At 40.7% G+C, this 21,185-nt stretch overlaps 1 protein-coding gene across 1 annotated transcript in view; it reads right to left on the reverse strand.

The window, feature by feature from the left end:
• MEGF8 (multiple EGF like domains 8) overlaps positions 1–21,185 on the reverse strand; it is a 1,779,602-nt gene that overhangs the window by 1,228,056 nt on the left and 530,361 nt on the right. The window lies entirely within an intron of this gene.

Here is a 21,185-nt window from a genome sequence, read left to right on the forward strand (position 1 = left end):
ATCTATAGTCATTAGATGGGTCCTGCTTAATGGTTTTAAACGCTAAATCGGAGTGGGTGGTATGACTGTGAATTAATACCTCCCCCTTCCTTTTCCTCCCCGAAAATGTGTATATTGGGATTGTTGATATTCCGACCCCCTGTTCCTAAGTCTTTCAGATCTTTGAAGGGGTGGAAAATCAGAATAATAATCACCTTCAAATCTATTTTCACAGTTAGTAAAACTCTCATCCATATTTACTGTCCTGTTTTCTCCTATACCCTTGTTTTCCCAAAATCTATAACTATTTTTGGGTACTGGGTAGCTAACATCATTCTTATAATCCTTTAAATTTCTTTCCATTTTCTTTTAATAAGCTCCTCACATTGCTTATCAATGTCATGTCTAATATCTTCATATTTTTCCCTTTCACTACGAATGGTAAAAATCAAATCATCTTTAATACAAGTGTTAAGGAATTCAATTTATTTTAAAAATATCCTCTTTAACTCGATTGTTCTCTTTAATCATACTTCTTAATAGTTCAAGCCCACATCTGTTAAAAATGACAATCAATTCTTTGTGAAAATCACTTCCTGAGACCACATTATTAGGGTAATTGTAAACACGCAGCCCCTTAGGTACAATTCTTTCAACAATACATTCATTCAAATATACATTTTCAATGTCTAAAGTTTCAAACTTAAATAATAGTTTTTCAAAATGTACCAGTTTAGTCTGAAATGATTCAGTAATAGGTCCAGGTTTTGTCACTTTATCTTTAAAATTATTAGTGCAACTAACCTGGAGCCAGTCTTTGAAATCCAGCCTGTTAGGATTTTTATTAGTTTTAGCATGTTGTTCCTGTCCAGCCAGAATAATATCTACAGTACCTCTGTTTGAAGCAGTAGCAGCATATGAAACCGCTAAACCATGTGTAACTCCCATTTCCTTTAGTAAGTGAAGCATTGAATTAAATTTGAGTGAAGTAGACGCTCCCAAATTAGTGTTATTGTCAGCGTTTCCGTTTGAACTGGAGCTATGCTTTTTGTTTGTGGCGTTCACGTTCGCTACATTACTGAACACTCTGCCCCCACACGCTGCATCTCCACCAGGGGAACGCCCACTATTGACTCTGCTTAAGACGTCTACCATAGATTTACTTACGGGACTAAGTAAATCAATTAGCTGAGAAAGTTGGCCCACAAGCTTTCTCATTTGGCCAACTTCTTCCTTGATACTTCTGCTTTCCGAATCCATGCTTGTTTCACCTTCCATGGTGAAAATAAGTACCAATAACCAAAAGTGATCACCAAAGCACGACACCAGTAAATGCAAGAAAAATCGATGTAACGCAAAACAATGAAGCCATGGTGGGAGATTCAAACCAAGTTTATTCTGCTATAACATTAACGTTGACACAATTCGTTATCACAATACGTTTTCGTTTAAAGTTACTTCGTCAGATGTGGGCATGCAATACCCAAGGATAATTTATAATAAAACCTAATGAACATCATTCCATTAATTATCCAATGAAAATATCAGGACCATTAACAAATTTAATAGACACATCCTGTACATAGACAAAGACAAAACATGACAGACCTTCATAAATCGCATTAAATAAACTTCACAGTAAAAAACATCACAATAAAAAACTTCTCATTGAAAAACTTCACATTAAACAACAAGCATAAAATGCTTTTAAAATGTTCTATTAAATTCATTCTAAAGCAGGGAGCTCCATCTATGGGAAATTCATATTAATTACATTTTAAAAAATAAATTACAAATATTAAACATTAAATATATAAAGTACTTAAAGATACTAAAATGTTAAAAGTTTAAAAACTAGGAATCTAGCAATCTGGGCATCTAGAGATCTGGAAGTCATGTAAGGGATGTAATGTCAGTAATTAAAAGGGTTGTCAGCTAAATGGAGGGGTTTAAAGGAGGGAATTACTACAACTTTGCTACTCTCATTTTGAGAACTGGGGCAATAGAAATGTGTTCATTTAAACCTGGCCATTTATTTGCCTGTAGTGTTAATTGCCACCAAAGCTCACGATATTCAATCTTTTCCTCTCATAGACCACCTCTTCCATCAATAGTAACTTTTTCAATAACATAAAATAAAAAACTGGCATTAGAACAATGTTGTTTGTGTTTATACAATGCATTTGTTTCCTTTCCATGTTGCACATCGTAGATGTGCTCACATAGGTTCATAGGTTGGTACTGGGCTATCTGCCCGAAGGCATATATTAGCCCAGCCACGTTGTGCGGTACTGACCGCCCCTTTAGTAGTTCCCTAGACCCTTGTACTAGCAGCTACTACCCTTAGCCCCTATCTAGTAGTGCTGTTGGTGTGATCCCTGGTGTGAACTTTCTGTTACCCATCCACTCATCAAGGTTCATCTTGAAGAGTGATAGTGAGGGGCTCTGTCTTATGTAGATCGGGACCCTGTTCCATAGTAAGGGAAGTCTCTGCGAAGGGAATCTATCCCTCCAGCATGTTCTATTCATTGTTGTGTTGAGGTTTATATCCCTAGAGCGTGTAGCTCGAGTAGATTTGGTTTTGCTAAGATGGAGCATATTCAACAATTCTGGGTTGGACATGGCTCTGTACATTAGACAGAGATCGCCTCTGAGAAAGCAGTATGCAACAGAGAACAGTCTTAGCTTTTTCAATCGTGCTGCATAGGGCAACTGTTTGAGGCCAGTAATCCTCTTGGTTAGGTACCTTTGTGGGCTCTCCAGCTGCTGGAGATGTCTAGCCAGGTACATTCCAATTGGTGCATTGTACTCAATAATGGGTCTGATGAGGGAAGAGTAGAGGGGCACCATTACATCCTTAGATCTTGATGCGAACCCTTCCGTGATCAGATGGGTCACATAGAAGGATTTTCTAACCCTTTTGGCAACATGGTTATCAAAGGAAAGCTGACTATCTACTTGGGTCCCTAGATCCCTTATTTCTTCTTCAGATTTCAGGGGATTACCTCCTATGTTGTAGTTTGCGGGTACTCTTTTTCCAAAGGGGATTACTACGCATTTCTTGCATTTAGCTTGAGACCATGGCTTTGTCACCATGCATCAGTCTCATTTAGGCCCTTCTGGAGGATCTCCATGTTGGCCGAAGACTCTATTATAGCACCCAGTTTGCAGTCGTCCGCAAACTTAGTCAGCCACAGCCCTTCCATGCTTGCCTGTACTTCTGAGAAGTATATGCCAAACAGGAGGGGCCCCAGGACAGAGCCCTGAGGCACACCACTCATTACTTTTCTGGATTCGGACATAGATCTCACTACTCTTACTTTATGGGATCTGTCTGAGAGCCAGTTTGCGATCCATCTTGTGACATAAGGGTTTATGCCCAGGCTGGTGAGCTTATCAATAATACCTGAATGGGGAATGGTGTCAAATGCTTTAGCAAGGTCAAGGTAAGCCGTGTGTACCTCCTTTCCCTTATCTATAGCCTGAGTAACTGTCTCAAAGAAATCCACCAGGTTCTGGAGGCATGATCTGCCCTTGACGAAGCCAAACTGTGTGGGGTCCTGCGACTGGAGGTTCCCAATCTCTCCATTTATGAGTTCCATAATGATTCGCTCCATAGCCTTACAGATCAGACTGGTCAGGCTTATTGGTCGGTAGTTCCCAGGGTCAGTTGTGGCCCCACCCTTGTGTAACGGGACCACCATTGCTGTGCGCCATTCTATGGGCACATATCCTGTGGAGAGGCTGAGACTGAACGGGGTATTAAGATGCGGGGTTAAATCCTTTTGGAGCTCGCGTATGACACAGCCTGGGACACCATCTGGTCCCATGGAGGCAGTGTTTTTAGCTTTAGATAGAGCCTTGTTAACCAACGTATCAGTAATAATTGGACTTGCACAATCCCCTAGAATGGTAATAGGCCCTGTAGGTGGTGGTGGGGGAATTTGCACTGAACCGGTCAGCCAAGATGTTGGCAATGTCAGAAGGGTCAGTGTATTTTGTTCCATTTTGTACTAGCTCAGAACAGACCTGAGCGTTGCCATTTAGGTTTTTGACGTAGCCATAGAAGGCCTTATGGTTATCCTTGGCAGCTTTCTTTTCAAAATTAGCTTTAGTTGACTTGATGAGGACCCTCAATTTCTTACTAATGCTGATCAAGGATGATTTTTCTACTTGAGATTTGACCTTTTTTTGTATAAGTCTCCTCCTTTTATTGTAAAGTTTGCTTATGGCCAGGGTCCACCAGACTGGTTTCTTCTTACTTGAGGAAGGAGTCTTGGTTTTATTTTGGATAGCACGGTCCATGCAATCCTGAAGATGCATACAGAGTGCCTTGGTGTAGGATTCCGCATCCTGGATATCATTATCCTTCTGCAAGGGAATAGTGAAGCTTTCCACTTCTGATGCAAGTAGTTTGAAGTTTGCTTTGGAAAGGTTTTTGACTATGGTTTCTTTGATTGGGGGAGGCGGAGGAGTGAGGATGTCCAGGGTTATCAGTTTGTGGTCGGATCTGACCAAGGAGGAGGTGATAATGGATGTGATACAATGGGCGCCCATATTTGTGATGATTAAATCCAATATGTTGTCCCCTCTAGTGGGGGAACATACTAGTTGTTCAAGGGCATTTGAATTTATAAATTCTATGAATCGCTGAGCATAGAAGTTGGAACATTGGTAGTTCGCCCAGTCTATACCAGGGTATCCTTCTCTTTAGTTTCCGTTCAATTTTACCTATGTAGAATGCCTGGCAAGTTGCCAGGTATACCACTCCAAAGGTTTCACAGTTGCTAAATTTTTTACTTCTTAATACTGTGTTTCTACATGGTAAAGAATAACTATCACTATTTACAATATAAGGACACTGGCTATAGATACCACACTTGTAAGTTCCATTTCCAAGAAGGATATATGAGCACATCTATGACGTGCAACATGAAAAGGAAACAAATGCATTGTATAAACACAAACAACATTGTTCTGATGCCAGTTTTTTATTTTATGTTGTTGAAAAAGTTACTATTGATGGAAGCGGTGATCTATGGGAGGAAAAGATTGAATATCATGAGCTTTGGTGGCAATTAACACTACAGGCGAATAAATGGCCAGGTTTAAATGAACACATTTCTTCTGCCCCAGTTCTAAAAATGAGAGCAGCAAGGTTGTAGTGATTCCCTCCTTTAAACCCCTTCATTTAGCTGACAACCCTTTTAATTACTGACATTAGGTTCCTTACATGACATCCAGATCTCTAGATGCCCAGATTGCTAGATTCCTCGTTTTTAAACTTAACATTTTAGTATCTTTAAACACTTTATATTTAATATTTGTAATTTATTTTTTAAAATGTAATTAATATGAATTTCCCATAGGTGGAGCTCTCTGCTTTAGAATGAATTTAATAGAATATGTTAAAAGCATTTTAAAAGTATTTTATGTTTGTTGTTTAATATGAAGTTTTTCAATGAGAAGTTTTTTACTGTGAAGTTTTTTAATGAGATTTATGAAGGTCTATCATGTATTGTCTTTGTCTATATACAGGATGTGTCTATTAAAATTGTTAATGGTCCTGACATTTTCATTGGATAATTAATGGAATGATGTTCATTAGGTTTTATTATAAATTATCCTTACGTATTGCATGCCCACATCTGACGAAGTAACTTTAAACAAAAACGTATTGTGACAACGAATTGTGTCAACATTAATGTTATAGCAGAATAAACTTGTTGGTTTGAATCTCCCTTCGTGGCTTCATTGTTTCGCCTCACATCGCATTTTCTTGCATTTACATATTTGTCTGTGCTTCTTGAGAGGTCCACTTCCAATCCTCTTCCTATGAGACTAAGAATATAGGTCCGCAGATTAGCTTTTTCATATATTTCTTAAACTTGCTGGGTACCACAGCTGGTGTTCCACTCCTCTCCCACTATCTACCTTTTCTTTTCCAAATTTTTCCAGCCAATGCTCTGACTTAACCTGCTGAATTTACGCTTTCTCTTCTTCCTTCAGTTTCTGCACTGTACCCATAAGCTCAGTTTTCTCTGCATATTCCTTCCCTCACCCACCTCCTTTGATGCTTGGCTACTTGTCACTTTGTATGCTAGTCTTGACATTTCCAATCACTACAAGTCAAGCAGAGTTAATTTGCTTCTTTTTCTCCTCCTCACCTTCACCTTTCCGTGCATTACCCTTATTTTTACTGTGCTTCCTCCCCAACCTAGTAGCTCTGCTTTCACTTCTACTTCACTCTTAGTAGTTCCCATTCCTCGCCTAACCTTTTCACACTTAGATTGTTGTGTTAAGCAAAGCCAGATCGTAGTCAAGTGAGGGTAATGGATCTGCCCTCCCCATTAACTCGGCTATTTCTCCCCAGATAACATGAACAGTGTTCAAACCTGTCAGTGTGCATACCATCTTTTTTTGTTATTTCTACAACGATTAGAGATACTTACAACTTTTATTTCAAATTTTATAGCACAAACACTGATAGCCATTTGCTAAATAAAACAATACAGTCTCACAATGAAAAAGGCACTGAAACCTACATTCAAAGAAAAATGCATCTGGCCAGTGGTGGATTAAGTTTACCTTTGGGCCGTTTTCAAACCATACGCAACCTTGCACACATTTTTGGACCATGCCATGCATGTGTTCTTTGATAAACCATCCTGACTGCATTAAATTATAGTCCTTGTATAATACAGCCCTAGTTGTCAGAATGGTGTCTTAAATTTCTAAGTTTGAACATTTTTCCAGTGAACAGAGAAACAAAACTTATGAACCAATAAGAACAAAAATACACATTACAGAACATTTCAACCACAAAAGGCCACTCAAACTTCTGTCATTACAATCCACTAATATCAGTCAATATACACAATCTCTGCAGAAGTAAAATTCATGTGAACAACTCCACATTAAAGATATCTGTAGCTAATGAAGAGGTTGCTGCTGGCAAACAACTTTACATTTCAGTGTTTCATGTACAAATTCAGTGCCTGCTGCTCTTGAAGAATAAATTGCCCATGTTACATTTAAAAAAATGGCAACCTGGTAAGATTGTAATAGGGAATGGCTATCAAATCGGCAACAGGTTCATAATTACTAGGCATCTCATCCTAGGGATGAAACACTCAGGAGTGCAGCACCCACATCCCCCCTTAAAGGGGGCACTGCAAAATCAACACTCCATCTACATTACGTGGGAGTAAAAGCCACAGCCTTCTGCACCAAACTCAAGTATGCTACCTGTTGTGCTACTAACACTAAAACACTGATGATGGCCATATGCCAGACAAAACGGTTACACATTGAAACAGACTTAGCATGAGCAACAGTATACTTCTCATCCCTTTAAATTCGACATTCCTTGAAAATGCACAAAAGCTCAACACTGTTTGGAAATGATAGTTTGGCAGCTGGTGTAGTTGATTCCAGCTCTAGGGTCCCACACTGAAGGTTCACGGTTTGAGCCTGAATGAGTTAACCAACCTGACATCCCTACATGGGGCATTTCACACATGCATATACACACAAACCACTAAACTACTATTGCAGGAATGACCAGTTCTCCATGTTTGTCCAGCAACAGCTCGTTTCTTAAAAATCAAACACTCTGTTTCAGTTTAAAAGTGCATGCATCGTACTGAGACACGTGCAGATGCTGTTAAGGATGCACTCTGCGTGTGTCCTTAAAGAAGGAATGTAACACACAACAGCGTTCTTAAATAATAAATGTAAGTTATTTTGGCAGACCCCCCCCCCCCCCAGACCAGTAGGCCCAAAGTGAAATTTGCTTCTTAGATCTCTTCCCCATGCACAGTCATTTAACAATGATTCCCACAATGATTTCACCACCTCTGGAATAATACTCCATTACATACAAAACAAAGTGACACCCTCACTTTCTTTAAAGCAAACCCATAATTTCATCCAGATCTGACATGTTTTTCCATCCTAGAGGCAGAGGATGCCTTACGAAGGTATGTACTGGTAAACTGATTATGGTCCATGGACTAATTCTGCCTTGAAAACTGTACAAGTCTGAGAAGCATTTCCGTGTTACTATGACACTCATCTGCAGGCTAAGCTATGCCAACACCCCTTCGTTACCCCACCTTTTCTATAGTGCCAAATTTCCCCTTTCTCCTCTTTTGCTGCTGCTCTTTACTATACTGTATTTCACACACTACTACACTCGACATACAGCAAAATCCAGTGGGGGAGCTTCAAGTTTCCCCACATGTCTTGTTATTTTGCCTCTCTACGATCTCCAATGTCTGCTCTGGATACAAGCCATAGAACTTCCAGCAGTTTTATGTCCCTCCTTTTTCTGTTGCTATAGCACAGACACAAGCAATTTCAAATTCCTCATGCCACACTCTCTTCCCCTCTTTTAACACTTTGTTAAAACAGTGATCTGATTCAACTCAAGACTTCTAGCAGATTTCCTCCCTCTGAAAGCATTGCTCATGTTTAACATTTGGTGCTTCAACTAGCCACTTCCCTCAACTGTGCTACATAACATGAATGCAATAAAGTGCTCAGCAGTTGTCAAAGTTTCAGACTTCCCCAGTTGTCACTGCTGCAGTTCTTCTGCCATTCACTTTTGCTGTAAAAATTTACTTGGTGTGATCTGTAATGTACATATTTTAGAGGAACATAAGGGGGCTTTTTGTTTTTTAACCTTGTTCTTCACCTTTTCTTGGGACCATAATGTATTTTTGGTGACAGCAGTACTTACACTCACAGCAATTCCTCCAGCTTCCCTATTATTGTTGCTGCCTTCAACCTGCTTCCTTAATGCATTATTACACATTTTCTTTTCTCCCACCTGCCTTTGCTATTTCTACCGTTAACGCTTTCTGACAATTTTCACATGTCCAGCATGCAGAACATTTGTAACATTTTATCAACGTGGGCATTTTGAGCATGCATAAATGGATGACATTTAAACAGGAAGTTAGTTTTAGCAGCACTCTTCTTATCCCAGTAGGCACATTAAGTGCCAAACTTACCCTCAAGGTAACCATTTCTGATTCAGACACAACTCTACTATGGTGCTGCAACATGACAACATGCAGCACCACACTGGGTTGTCTCTGTAACCCTGCTACATGCTAATGAGGTAAACCAAGGGACAGGGATGTGCTATCCCCTCAGAACTGCCTGCGGTAAGGCATTTAAACAGCAGAGTGATACCGATAATTGCTCGGCTGCACAGATAAGCATGGCTTCTCCTCCCTGCTTGTAGTAATGCACTTGGTCAAAAAAGGCAGTGTTCCTCTGTCATGGTAGAGACAACTGCTGGAGAGTTTAGTGGTCAGGTAGTATTTGGAGGGTGGTGAGTGTGACTGTACATGAGGGACAGCATGTGTGAGAGTACATGTGTCTGGGAGTTAGCAGCAGGGGAGGCTTGGTGAGAGGCTAGGTTAAGTTGATGCTCCTGTGTAAGGATGAATGGATATGTGCGTCAGAGTATGACCGGGCAGAGAGGGTTTTTTTGTGTGTGTCTGTATGGCTGTCATGTCTCCACACCCCTAGGCTAATACGCAACAATGGGTTGGGGGGACTCTAGCCACCAGGGAATACTTGAACTAAATGGTTGGGAGGAATACTACACACCAGGGATTTGTAAAACTATGTAGGGCAGGGGAACAGTAGAAACCAGGGAATATTTTTAACTGTGTGGGTCAGGGAAGAACGCTAGACTTCTTATGCCATAACAGCACTTATAAAGGAGAGGGGGCACTAGACATCAGGGATACAATACACAGCATGCCTTAAAGGCACTTAATTAAAAATAAAAAGGTAAAATGTCGTGTGGAGAAGTACTGGACACCAAGAGTATTATTAAGAAGTGCTTCTTAAAGGCAGTATAAGGGAGTTAAAATCTGCATACTTGACATTGTAAACCTTTTAACAAACCTCTGTGCTAAATAAAGTTATTGTAGCAAGGGTTTCTTAAACAAATAATAAGGATCTATGGCATTATTCCACACCTGCAACAGTTTGTAGCATATCAGGGGAGGGACAGGGAACAGTATACATACTTAGCAACCTCAGCAAGCCAGGACTGTTACATCTGCCTGCTGAAAACTTAGTAAGTTGCTAGTCTAACAGCTTTTGTATTTCATATCCTTCAGATACTCCATGAAGTGTAAAATTCTAATGTGTGGTGTTAATGACGGACTGAATTCATCAATGAATTACGAAGGCAAGAAAAAGGAGACATCAGGGCTTATTCTGACCACATACCCCAGCCCTATCCCTCTTGTCAACACTGGGGATGTTCTGATAAGAGGGAAAGGTATGGTTTGTGTGGTTTGTGTGGTATGGTGTTTGTGTGTGTTTGTATTGCGTGTCTGAGAGTGCATGGGGGTGTTTCTGCTAACACTATGTGACTGCCACCACTGTTCACTATGATAGAAAGTGTTGACCTGCACTTATGGTAGTTAACAGCAACTTAGAGACCTGCAAATTAGCCAGCAATGAGGTATTCTCTTATTGCAGCTTATGTCTCTCTGCAACTGAAAATCTCAGCATTGCACAGGCAGAGCTTTTTTACAGCTGTCCTTTATGAATCCCTGAGTAAATGTCCCTTAGTCTTTTCAGAGTTAAAACCTCTCATGCTTGTCAGCACTGTCCAAGTATGAGCTACTGCCACTGTACCTAAGCTAAGGGACTGCCTTCTCTGTCTGTTATTCTAAAATATCTCTACCTCACAGTACTGTTAATTCAGGAGACAGACAGTGCTAATAAAGTGATGTGGGCTTGAGGCTCACTTGCTGATGCTGGCAATTTTGGTCATTTTACCTCCCCATTTTTGGTAATCTCCTGTAGTCTTTTTCATGCTATTCATCTACAGTCTTTCTTGTAGGAACCACTTCAGTTCTAACCTTCCTGTTACTTTCTGTGTAGTCCCCAAATTCATTATTGTCCTCTGGAGTATCTCATCACCCATAGCTGTCTACTTTTCTTGTGATACTAAACAGCTATTCTTCCTGCCTGCGCCCCTCACTTTTTTGCTGCAGTTAATTCTTCTCCTGTCCATCTTCTGATTTTTCTCTTCCCAACTGCTGCTCCTATGGTTCTTGGATATATCTCTGCTTTCCTGTTTGCTTGCTGACTTTGTCCATGTTGATGTAATCCTTTCTTCATAGCATAATAAATATTTTCTATAGTACTGTTTTTTTTTATCATCCTACGTTGGCTTGTGCATTTGTTCTTTCTTCAACTAGGTCTTGCCGGAGCATTCCTGGGAACCCAGGCCCCTTTCAGTTCCTTGTTCATATAAACTGGTGCTTCCAAAATCTAACAGCTTTTGTTCTAGTGTAATTTGTTCCACCTCCACTAGCTGGCTATGTGCAGTGTTCTGTCTCTGGTTCTGAGCACTTCTGCTCTACTTGTCTCTTACAAAGTTCCAAGCTGATTCAGGGCTTCAGAAGATTGGTCTTTATCTGCAATTTTTAGCCACCAGCACAACTGGGCAATCTGTGTAATTTCCAAAAATCTTAGAACATCCAGCTCTTATCTGCAACTATTACACACTCTTATGGAAGAGTCCATTTAAGCAGTTAAGTAATCTAACACCCACCTTTTATTAATTTCCCCCGACAGACTATTAGTAATTTGTTTGCTTCTTAACACAGCGTTTTACATATGTGTATCTGTCATCTTCTAAATTTCTGTACTCTATCAAAAGCTCTAGACAAGTACTTCGGCAGACTCAGAGGTTCCAAAATACGGTCCTTTACATACCCCTCCAAATTATTTTTTTTTGACCATCTTTATGGAATCCAACTATTCTTCTATGCTTTAATATTCCTCCGTTTTCCTAACCAACCAACTTTTTCCCATCTCCATTTCTATTAAAGTCACCTTTAATAAACATGCTATTAATTACTCTTCTGTATTCCTCAGTCAATTTGCTTTAGCAAGGCCACATCATGTACTAGCCCTGAGAGCACTTCTAGCATTTTGTCTTGTTTTTCCTTTACATTGCCTGGTCTTTTGTTGGATATAGTTACTTTTTCCTCACATTTCCTGGTCTTCACTGAATATTATTGCAGAAGAAGATTGCCACTTCCTTCTTTTTTTAAATAAATCCCATGGTTTCTAGCCATGTTTCTTTTTATAGCAGATTTCCAAAGTCAGACAACAAAAAAGCAAGAAATGCATGTTCTATGAAGGACTGGTTCTAAAAATGGAGGAATGAGCAAAAAGATGCTCTTGAATAAACATTTTACAGACCATAATGTCATTAGAGATTGCAAGGTATGGCCCACATGAAAAGTGGACACAGACCTATCCCATGGTAAAAAGGGACAAAGCCCTGCAAGCAACATATATGAACTGTGGTTGATTTGCAGCATGAGGACTGAACAAGGGTGAGGACAATAATAGTAAATGTTTGATGCCGGCTCACCCATCTTGAAGGAAGGATGGGGAGGGTGGTTTGACTCTCACTTACTGGAGGGTAGGAGATGACCTGCAGACCAAGTCCAGCAAGGCCACACTACAGGTAGTGTGCACTTAAGCTGGGCTGCATGTGCAATAATGAGCACGAATTAGCCTGTGAGGTGGCAAAAGGTGGAGCCTACAAGCAAACAGTGGGGAGGGGGAGACAGACACCCACTGGAATGGCAAAACTGACCTGCTTGTGAACACTTAATTCTCATTGCAGGGGGAGAATGACTGTGCTGATAAGGATGTCTGGTCAGGGAATTATATGCCATAGATGTCTGCCCAGACCAGAAATGCCTGACACCTGCCTTGGCAGACAATGTATGAGCCAACAGGGCAAATCCAAGGAGATAGAGGAAGGGGGGACTTAAAAAAATCAGGGTAAATGAAACCTGCACTGACTATGTTAAGAACCACAGCCAGCAATGTGACGTATGAATCTATTCCCCTCAAACTCTCTGCCTACACTGGAAACCTTTTTTATTTGTACTTATCAATCTTTTGGGTAGAAGATTGCTGGCCTAACAAAAGCAAAGAAACTATCCTGTCAGAGGCATTCTAGTACCTGATATTTAAGTCAAGTGGAGAAGCCACAGAGTTAGCTTTAGCTTGCAGGGTTCAGGAGCTGACTTCCCTTACATGTGAATCATGGGATCATGGATGGAGGAGTTAGGAAGACTGGCAGGAGTACTTGGAAATTAGCAAGCAGTGGAAACTGAACTTGCCTGTGCCATAACGGTGTGATGTGGATCAATTTGGCCCGATTTGGTTAGGTTCTGATAATATCTGTGGTTATTATTCAGTCTTTCAATAATTTGAGTTTGACATAATTTAAGTAATAAGAATCAAAAAACAGCTACCTCCAAAAGCAGGTCTCCAGGTCCAAAAAGCCAAGAGTCCAGAAGCATACAAACCAAAGAAGGACAAGGAGTAGGCTGTAGATTCCAGTATAAAGATTATTTATTGTAGAACAGACCACAGACTAAAAAACATAAGTGCTTTCGTAGGTGTGTACCCCACTGCATCAGATGTAAATATGTTGCATCTAAACCTTCATTTTATACTCTGAAAGCACTAGTCACATGCTATTAATCATATGACCCAAATATTTAAAGCCATATATACATATATACCTTACATATAATTGTAATCACTCTCTTATAAAAATAGCAGCAATATATTCAAAATAATTTCATACAAAAATATACATATAAAACTTCATATAAAGAACACATATATAAAAAAATACATATAAAAAACGGATTTTTTCAAAAAGAATAAATGCAAGAAATACACACATAAAATTAATCTAAAGAGGGGCCTTTTCTTTAATATAGGCTTCAGGGGTAAATAGTCATTCAGGCCATGTCCAGTATCTGCCTTAAGCCTTACAATCCAGTTGGCTTCCAGAGCCCCTGTCTTGTTGTGGACATCACCGCCCCTGATACTTTCATATACCCACCCTATTACAAGAAATTTAAAAGTATGTTCATAGTCAGTCTCACTAACATGTTTAAGATAGTGCACTTACTCTGTCCTATTAATGTGGTATACATGTTCCCCAATCTGATCTTTAAACACTCTTGTCAGTTTTACCAACATAAAATTTCAAACATTTCAAACAATGGGCAAGATACACTACATGTTTGGTGTTACATGAAGCAGAAACATTAAAATTATACTGCCTTTTTTCATCTGGATGCATACACTTGGTACTAATGTCCAAGTAACTACAAAAATTACAAAATGATTTCAAATTAACCATTATATCACTTAAATGTATGGAAGTTGCTGGAATAAAAATAATGTCTTTATTTAATAAATTGTAATCACCAAATCTACATCAGAGTTAGTTGTCTATTGAAACTTTTCTCGTTTACGACAAAACTTAACCAAACAGGAAAGAATGGCTCTACATGATCTGCATAATAATGCTGATATTATATCTCAAGCTGACAAGGGAGGAGCCGTTTGTACTATGGAGAAGGCTTATAATTTGAAAATGAAAGTTGTTGGGGACATGAACACTTATACTCCTATTACTAAGTTACAATTTAAGAAGATGATTAATGATGTAAAAGAGAGTTTATTTGAACTGTTAATGAGTCAACGACTAGAAGAGTCGCTATATGACTTTCTTACTGTGGCTCATCCACACATTCCATTAACAAAAGGCTTGCTTAAAATACGTAAGAACTCATTAGATCCACCATTGTGTCCTGTAGTTAATAGTGAGGGCTGGCTTACAGAATCTATATCCTTATATATTGACAGACCATTGAAAACTGCCTTACTATCAGCTTTGACAGTTCTTAAAGATACAGGACATTTTTGGGGAAGTTTACATGAATATACTTCCCATATGACGAGTTTTGATTCTTGTTGATTGGTCACCATAGATATAGATATATTCAGTTTGTTTACGGTCATTCCTAATGATACTTGAGTGCATGCAATAAGAAATATAATAATTTGTTTATATATGATAATACGATCTATTGGCTGAAGTAGGGTGCTGCCATGGGCACTCCCTGTGCCAATTCTCATGCTAATCTTATACTAGCTGAATGGGAAACACGTTATGTTTTGAACAACCCTTATTCTATGTATACTGAACATTATAAAATAGTTGTGGATGACATATTTATAATGTGGAATGGTACTAAGAATGACCTTAGGATCTTTTTTGAATAGCTGGAAACAACAACTGACTTTTTAAAATTTACTTTGCACTATTCTAAAAATAAGATTAATTTTTTGAATGCCACTTAATATTTGGATACGGAGTTGGGTATTCACACTTGTAAATACCACAAAAAATGTAGAAGGGACAATATTTTGAATTGGCATAGTATGCATCCCAAGCATGTTTATAAGAACACTACGAAGGGCCAGATACTGAGGAACTAAAGGCTACACACAGATGAGAGAGATCTTCACTTAGATAATGATAAATTTACTTATGACCTCGTTCAGAAGGGTTATAATGAGAAGGAGATCAAGGAATGTTTTGATGAAGTTAGTACTTTGCGTTGCACCATAGGGAAGCCTTTCTTTTCACATAGATACACAGAAATGACAATGAATAATGTGGAGAGAAAGTACAGTTGTGTACACTTACCATAAATGTAGATGTTCGAGTGTATTCACTGTTGCAGTCATTACATTTGGGTTATCTGCTTGCAAGTAGCCCTCAGTCGGCCTTATTAACAAAGTCTTGGGTCCTGCGTCGGTTGCTGTCCCTTCTTCCATGACGAGAGATGTCAGGTCGTCAGGGGTATAAAACATGCAGCCGATTACATCAGGTTTTCTTGTCCCAGATGTCAGGTGCCCCCCTAATGGGAAGCAATTAAATATAAAAGTACAAAGATATACTTCCAACAAAAAAGCAAATACACCAAAAAGGCTTTTAAGCATAGTAAAGGAAAGTAGAGGTATAGTCAAAAGAAGTTAGGGGGCTGGAGGGAGGGTAACCAAGACTGCAACAGTGAATACACTCGAACATCTACATTTATGGTAAGTGTACACAACTGTACTATGTACTTCGTGTTTCACTGTTGCAGTCATTACATTTGGGTGGATTCCCAAAGCTATGGTTGGGGAGGAGGAATTTAGATAGCATTAGGGCCAGCTATAAGGCCCTGCAAGACAGCAGTGGCAAAGCCAGCTCTGGATTTAAAGAAAATTGGCAAATGATAATGCTTGGTGAAAGTATGTACAGAATTCCAGGTAGCAGCTTCTAGGATATCCCTGGTAGGGACGCCTCTGAGAAAGGCTGTAGAGGTAGATGGAGCCCTGGTGGAGTGAGGTCTGATCCCCTGGGGGATAGGTTTTCCATGGTGCTTATAGCAGAAATGAATGCAATGACTTCTCCATTTAGAAATGGTTTGCTTTGAAATAGCCTTCCCCTCTGCCCCTACAGCAAATGCCACCAGCAGTTGTTCAGAATTCCTTTGAGGTTTAGTCCTGTGCAAGTAGAATCTAAGTTGTCTGTGCACATCTAAGGAATGCAGTATCCACTCCCCTTTATTCTGTGGATTCGGAAAGAAGGTTGGCAAATGAATGGACTGATTAAGAGCCACATTGGATACCACCTTGGGCATGAAGGATGGACTGGTTCTGAGGGACACCCTGTCCGCATGTAAGATGATGAAAGGCTCCACTGCCATAAGGGCCTGTAATTCAGATACCCTTCTACCTGAAGTGATTGCTAAAAGGAAAGCTGTTTTCCAAGAAAGGAATTTTAAGTCTGTAGTAGCAGCTGGCTTGAAAGGAGTTAGAGTGAGTTTCTCCAAGACAAAATTAAGGGCCCGGGCTGGGGTTGGAGCTCTCCTGGGTGGTCTCAAATTTTTGGCCCCTCTGAGGAACTGCTTGAGCAGTGGATGAGAAAAGAGGGGAGGTTCTGTGTTATAATGAGCTGAAATGGCTGAGGTGTGGATTTTAATGGAGGAAAAAGACAGGCCCTTGTGAAGCATTTCAGTTAAGTATTGTAAAATCTGAGGTAAATTGGGTGCGGTTGTGCTCATCCTTTGAGACTGGTTCCAGGCACAGAATCTTTTCCATTTTTCAGCATAAGATTTTCTAGTACTAGGCCTCCTTGCCTCTAAAATATCCATCACAGGTTTGCTGAGGGATGGTAAAGGAGAGATTAAGTAATTAGCCAGGCTGCAAGGATCAGTGTTAGAAGCTGAGGGTGCAGAATCTGGTTCTCCTGCTGAGACAGCAGGGAAGGAGTTTGAGGCAGGTGCCATGGAGATCACGGTGACACTGTGCAATAGGGGGTAACCAGTGTTGGTGCGGTCAGTCTGGAGCAATCAAAATCATCTTTGGTTTGTCCCGTTTGATTTTTAGTAGTACTTTGGAGAGCAGAGGCAGAGGGAGGAAGGCACAGACTGATAGGTTTTTCCAGCTGAAGGACAGAGCATCCACTTTCCAGGCTTGTTTGTGGGGAGTCCTTGTGCAAACTTTGTCCAATTGGTAGTTCTGGGGAGAGGCAAACAGGTCTATATCTGGGCTCCCCCTTTTGCTTGTCAATATGTTGAAAATCCTTGGTTCCAGTTTCCACGCATGTGGGTCCATGAGTTTTCTGCTTAGTCCGTCTGTCAGTGTATTTAATTTTCCTGGCAGGAATTGAGCTTGTAGGTGCACTCGGTAGCTCAGGGCTGTATTCCACAATGCCATGGCTAGTCTGCAGACGGGGTAGGAATGTGTACCCCCCTGCTTATTTATGTACCACATAACAGTGGTGTTGTCCGTCTTTACCATTAGTTGTCCTAGACGAATGTGGTCCTTTGAAGGCTATCAGAGCATTCTGTACCACCTAACATTTCTTTCTGATTGATATGCAGGTGCATTTGTCTTGGGTTCCATTTGCCCTGAATGCACTTCCCTGCCAGGTGAGCCCCCCATGCATAGTCTGTTGCGTCTGTTGTTAGGGTTTGGGTGGCAGGGGGTGGTGTGAAAGGTAGTCCCTTGTTTTGGTGGCAAGCATCTGCCCACCAAAGGAACTCTAGGCGTAGGCAAGGTATGATAGGAATCATTGTTTCTAGGTCTTGATAATGTTGACACCATAGGCTTTTTAGATGCCACTGTAGTTTCCTTATATGCAGTCTTACATATGGAATTAGAAGAATGCAGGAGGCCATGAACCTTAATGCTTGCAGTATTTGTCTTGCAGATAGCAGGGTTTTTGTGGCCACTTGTTTGAAGTAGGTTGTCAAATGAATTTGTTTCTCTGGCGTGAGGTAAGCCATCTGGGAAGTTGTATACAAGCTTGTTCCCAGGAATATAATTTGTTGACAGGGTACCAGGTGTGATTTCTTTTCATTTATGGTGTACCCAGGACAAGTTAGAACCCTTTGTACAAAGGCCAGATGATTCAAAAGTATGCCCTGGCTTTCTGCCTGAATTAGACAATCGTCTAGGTATGGGTATATTTGAATATTTCTTTGCCTGCAAAATGCAATAACTGGAGCTAGGCATTTTGTGAATACCCTGAGCGCAATAGATAAGTCAAAGGGCAGTGCAGAGAACTGATAGTGCGTGTAGCCTGTTTTGAAGCGTAGGTATCTTCTGCAAGATTTCCTGATTGGGATGTGCAGGTATGCTTCTTTTAAATCTATTGTTGCCAACCAGGCATCTTTGCCCAGCATAGGAAGTAATTGGAGGGTCAGCATCTTGAATTTTGGAATCTCCAAAAAGGTGTTTAGGGCAGACAAGTCCAGGATAGGACGCCATGAATTGTCTTTTCTGGGTACCAGGAAAAGTCTCGAGTACAAACCTTGTCCCTTTACCTCTTCTGGTACCAGCTGAATAGCCCCATGCTTAAGAGAGAAAGTACTTGTTTTTGGGCCTCCGCCCACTGATATGGGGGTAGGTCCGGCCACCCGCTTGGTGTTGGCAACGTGTGGAAGTGAAATCTGTATCCCTGGGACACTATTTAAAACCCATTTGTCCTGGGTAACGAGTTCCCAATTCTTTGCATGAAGAGCAATCTTTTCCCCCAAAGGGGCAGTCAGTTGAGAAGTGCTTGGACATTTTAAAAGGAAGTCATTGAGACAGTTTACTATAGGGGGAGTCTTATTATTCCCAGACTTGGAAGTGGAGGCCTCCCACTGCTTAGTTCTGTGTGTCCCCTGGGACTGAAACCTGGGGTTTTTGCTGTCTCTGGGTTTGGCTTGAGAAGACCTTTAAGGGGCTGGAAAGGACCATTTCTTAGAGGGCCAGTGCCTACTAAATCTAGGAGGCTGAACTTGTAAAAAAATCTTTCACAGTTTGCATAGATTTAGCTTTAGCTTCCATCTTTTTAAGAACTTCCTCAGCCTTGTTGCCAAAAAGGTGGTCCTGATTTAAAGGAGCATCCAACAATTTAACCTTAACATGATCAGGCAAAGATTGCTCCTTAAGCCAAGCATGCCTTCTGAGCACAAACCTAGTAACGGCAGCCCTGCAAAAGACCTCTAATGAATCAAAACCACATTGCAAATTACGTTTTCCAATTTGTTCAGCAGAATGCATTAAATCCTGTACTACTTTATTTTCCACACAGTCAGGAATCAACATCATTTTCTGTTTAAGCAATCCAATAACATGTTGCTGATACTTTAACATATGAAACTGGCAGTTTAAAGTCCTAAGGGCCAAGGTTGCAGAAGTGTAAACCTCCTTACCCCATCTATCCAGTGCCCTGGAGTCTCTATTAGAAGGGGTAAATCAGCAGTAGAAGCCTTAATGCCCTTGGGCCCCTGTGAAATAGTCTCTGGATCTGCAATAGGATTTTTAAAAAGGAACTTATGGGACCCAGGACCCTGTAGTATCTGTCAGGTTTTCTGGGATCAGGAGGCAGGGTATAAGGGGCCAAACTAAATTCTGAAAAAGCATCAACAATGTCTAGTACAGGAGGAATAGCTAAAGGCCTATGCTGAGGTAGGAGAAGAAATCCCTAAGCCTCTTTTTTGAATCTGAGAAATCCTGGCTTTCCCAGTGGAAATGCTCTCTTAGAGTATGTAAGGTTTCCCCAAAAGAAAAATCCTCAGGAGGGGAAGCAGAGGGAATGGAGTCCTCTGCATCAGAATCTTCTTAAGTAGATAAGGGCAAATCCAGATCATCAGAAGGATCAGAAACAGAATCCTGATCAGAAGATTCATAATCAGCTTCAGTCCTAGCCTCTTAGAAGGGTGGAGGGGAGGTTGGCTACCCCTGATAAGAGTTATTAGATCTTCAGTCATCCTTATAATTTATTTTTTAGGCATAAAGGCCTGAGCATGTGGCCTGGGCGTCGTTTTTTTAGGCATGAATCGAGATTTAGGCCTAAGTAAAGAAAGAGGCATCGGTTTAATATGCAAGTCCATAGGCCTGAATACACCCTCAGAAGCTGGTGCCTGCACAGCGGCTTCGGACGCATCCAAGGTAGAGACATCCGCAGGTTCCATAGCTGAAGCATCTCGCGGCATACCGGACTCCGAATGGGTCTCAGTAGAGGCCTGCGAATCAGAAGTAGCAGGTATCAGGGGCTGCGAAAGCGCCTCACTGAGTAACGGCAAACTGGCGACTGGCTTAGGAGAAGCTTCATCGGCAGTTTCCTCGGAGGCCTGTCTCTGTCTTTATCTTTGCGTTTTTTTGGAATCCCGGTAGTCGGATGGCTAACAGACGACATTTCTGGATAATTATACAGAGAACCAAAATATTTAGAGGCGAAAATATACCGACGACGGACAGTGCATTGATTAAATAAACCACAAAACCGACAGCAAGGTACATTGTCGTCAGGGCCTAGGCAAGGAATACAGTATGAATGAAAATCTTTATGAGGTATTTGCTTTCCACAAGTAATGCAATTATTAACTTTTACTGACATCGGTAAGGAGCAAGAAAATGTTTCCCCAACGGGGTACTTAGCTTTAGTTGAAGACTTCGGTTCTGAAACTTGAAAACGAAAATTTCAGGAGTCGGCCGACCGGCACTTGCGAACTGCTCCTGCTTCGCGCACCGCATGGCAAGAAAGACTGATGTAATGGCGTCGGCTGCATGATTTATACCCCTGACGACTTGATGTCATGGAAGAAGGGACAGCAACTGACGCAGGACCCAAGACTTTGTTAATCAGGCCGACTGAGGGCTACCTGCAAGCAGATAACCCAAATGTAATGACTGCAACAGTGAAGCACGAAGAACATCACCTAAAAAGGAATCACATAAAATGGTGCTGGCATATTCAAATGATGTTAATCAAGTTTGTGAAG

This window comes from Protopterus annectens, chromosome 8.part0 (genome assembly GCF_019279795.1).
Source record: "Protopterus annectens isolate FY-2018-M chromosome 8.part0, PAN1.0, whole genome shotgun sequence".
NCBI classification, from domain to species: domain Eukaryota; kingdom Metazoa; phylum Chordata; order Ceratodontiformes; family Protopteridae; genus Protopterus; species Protopterus annectens.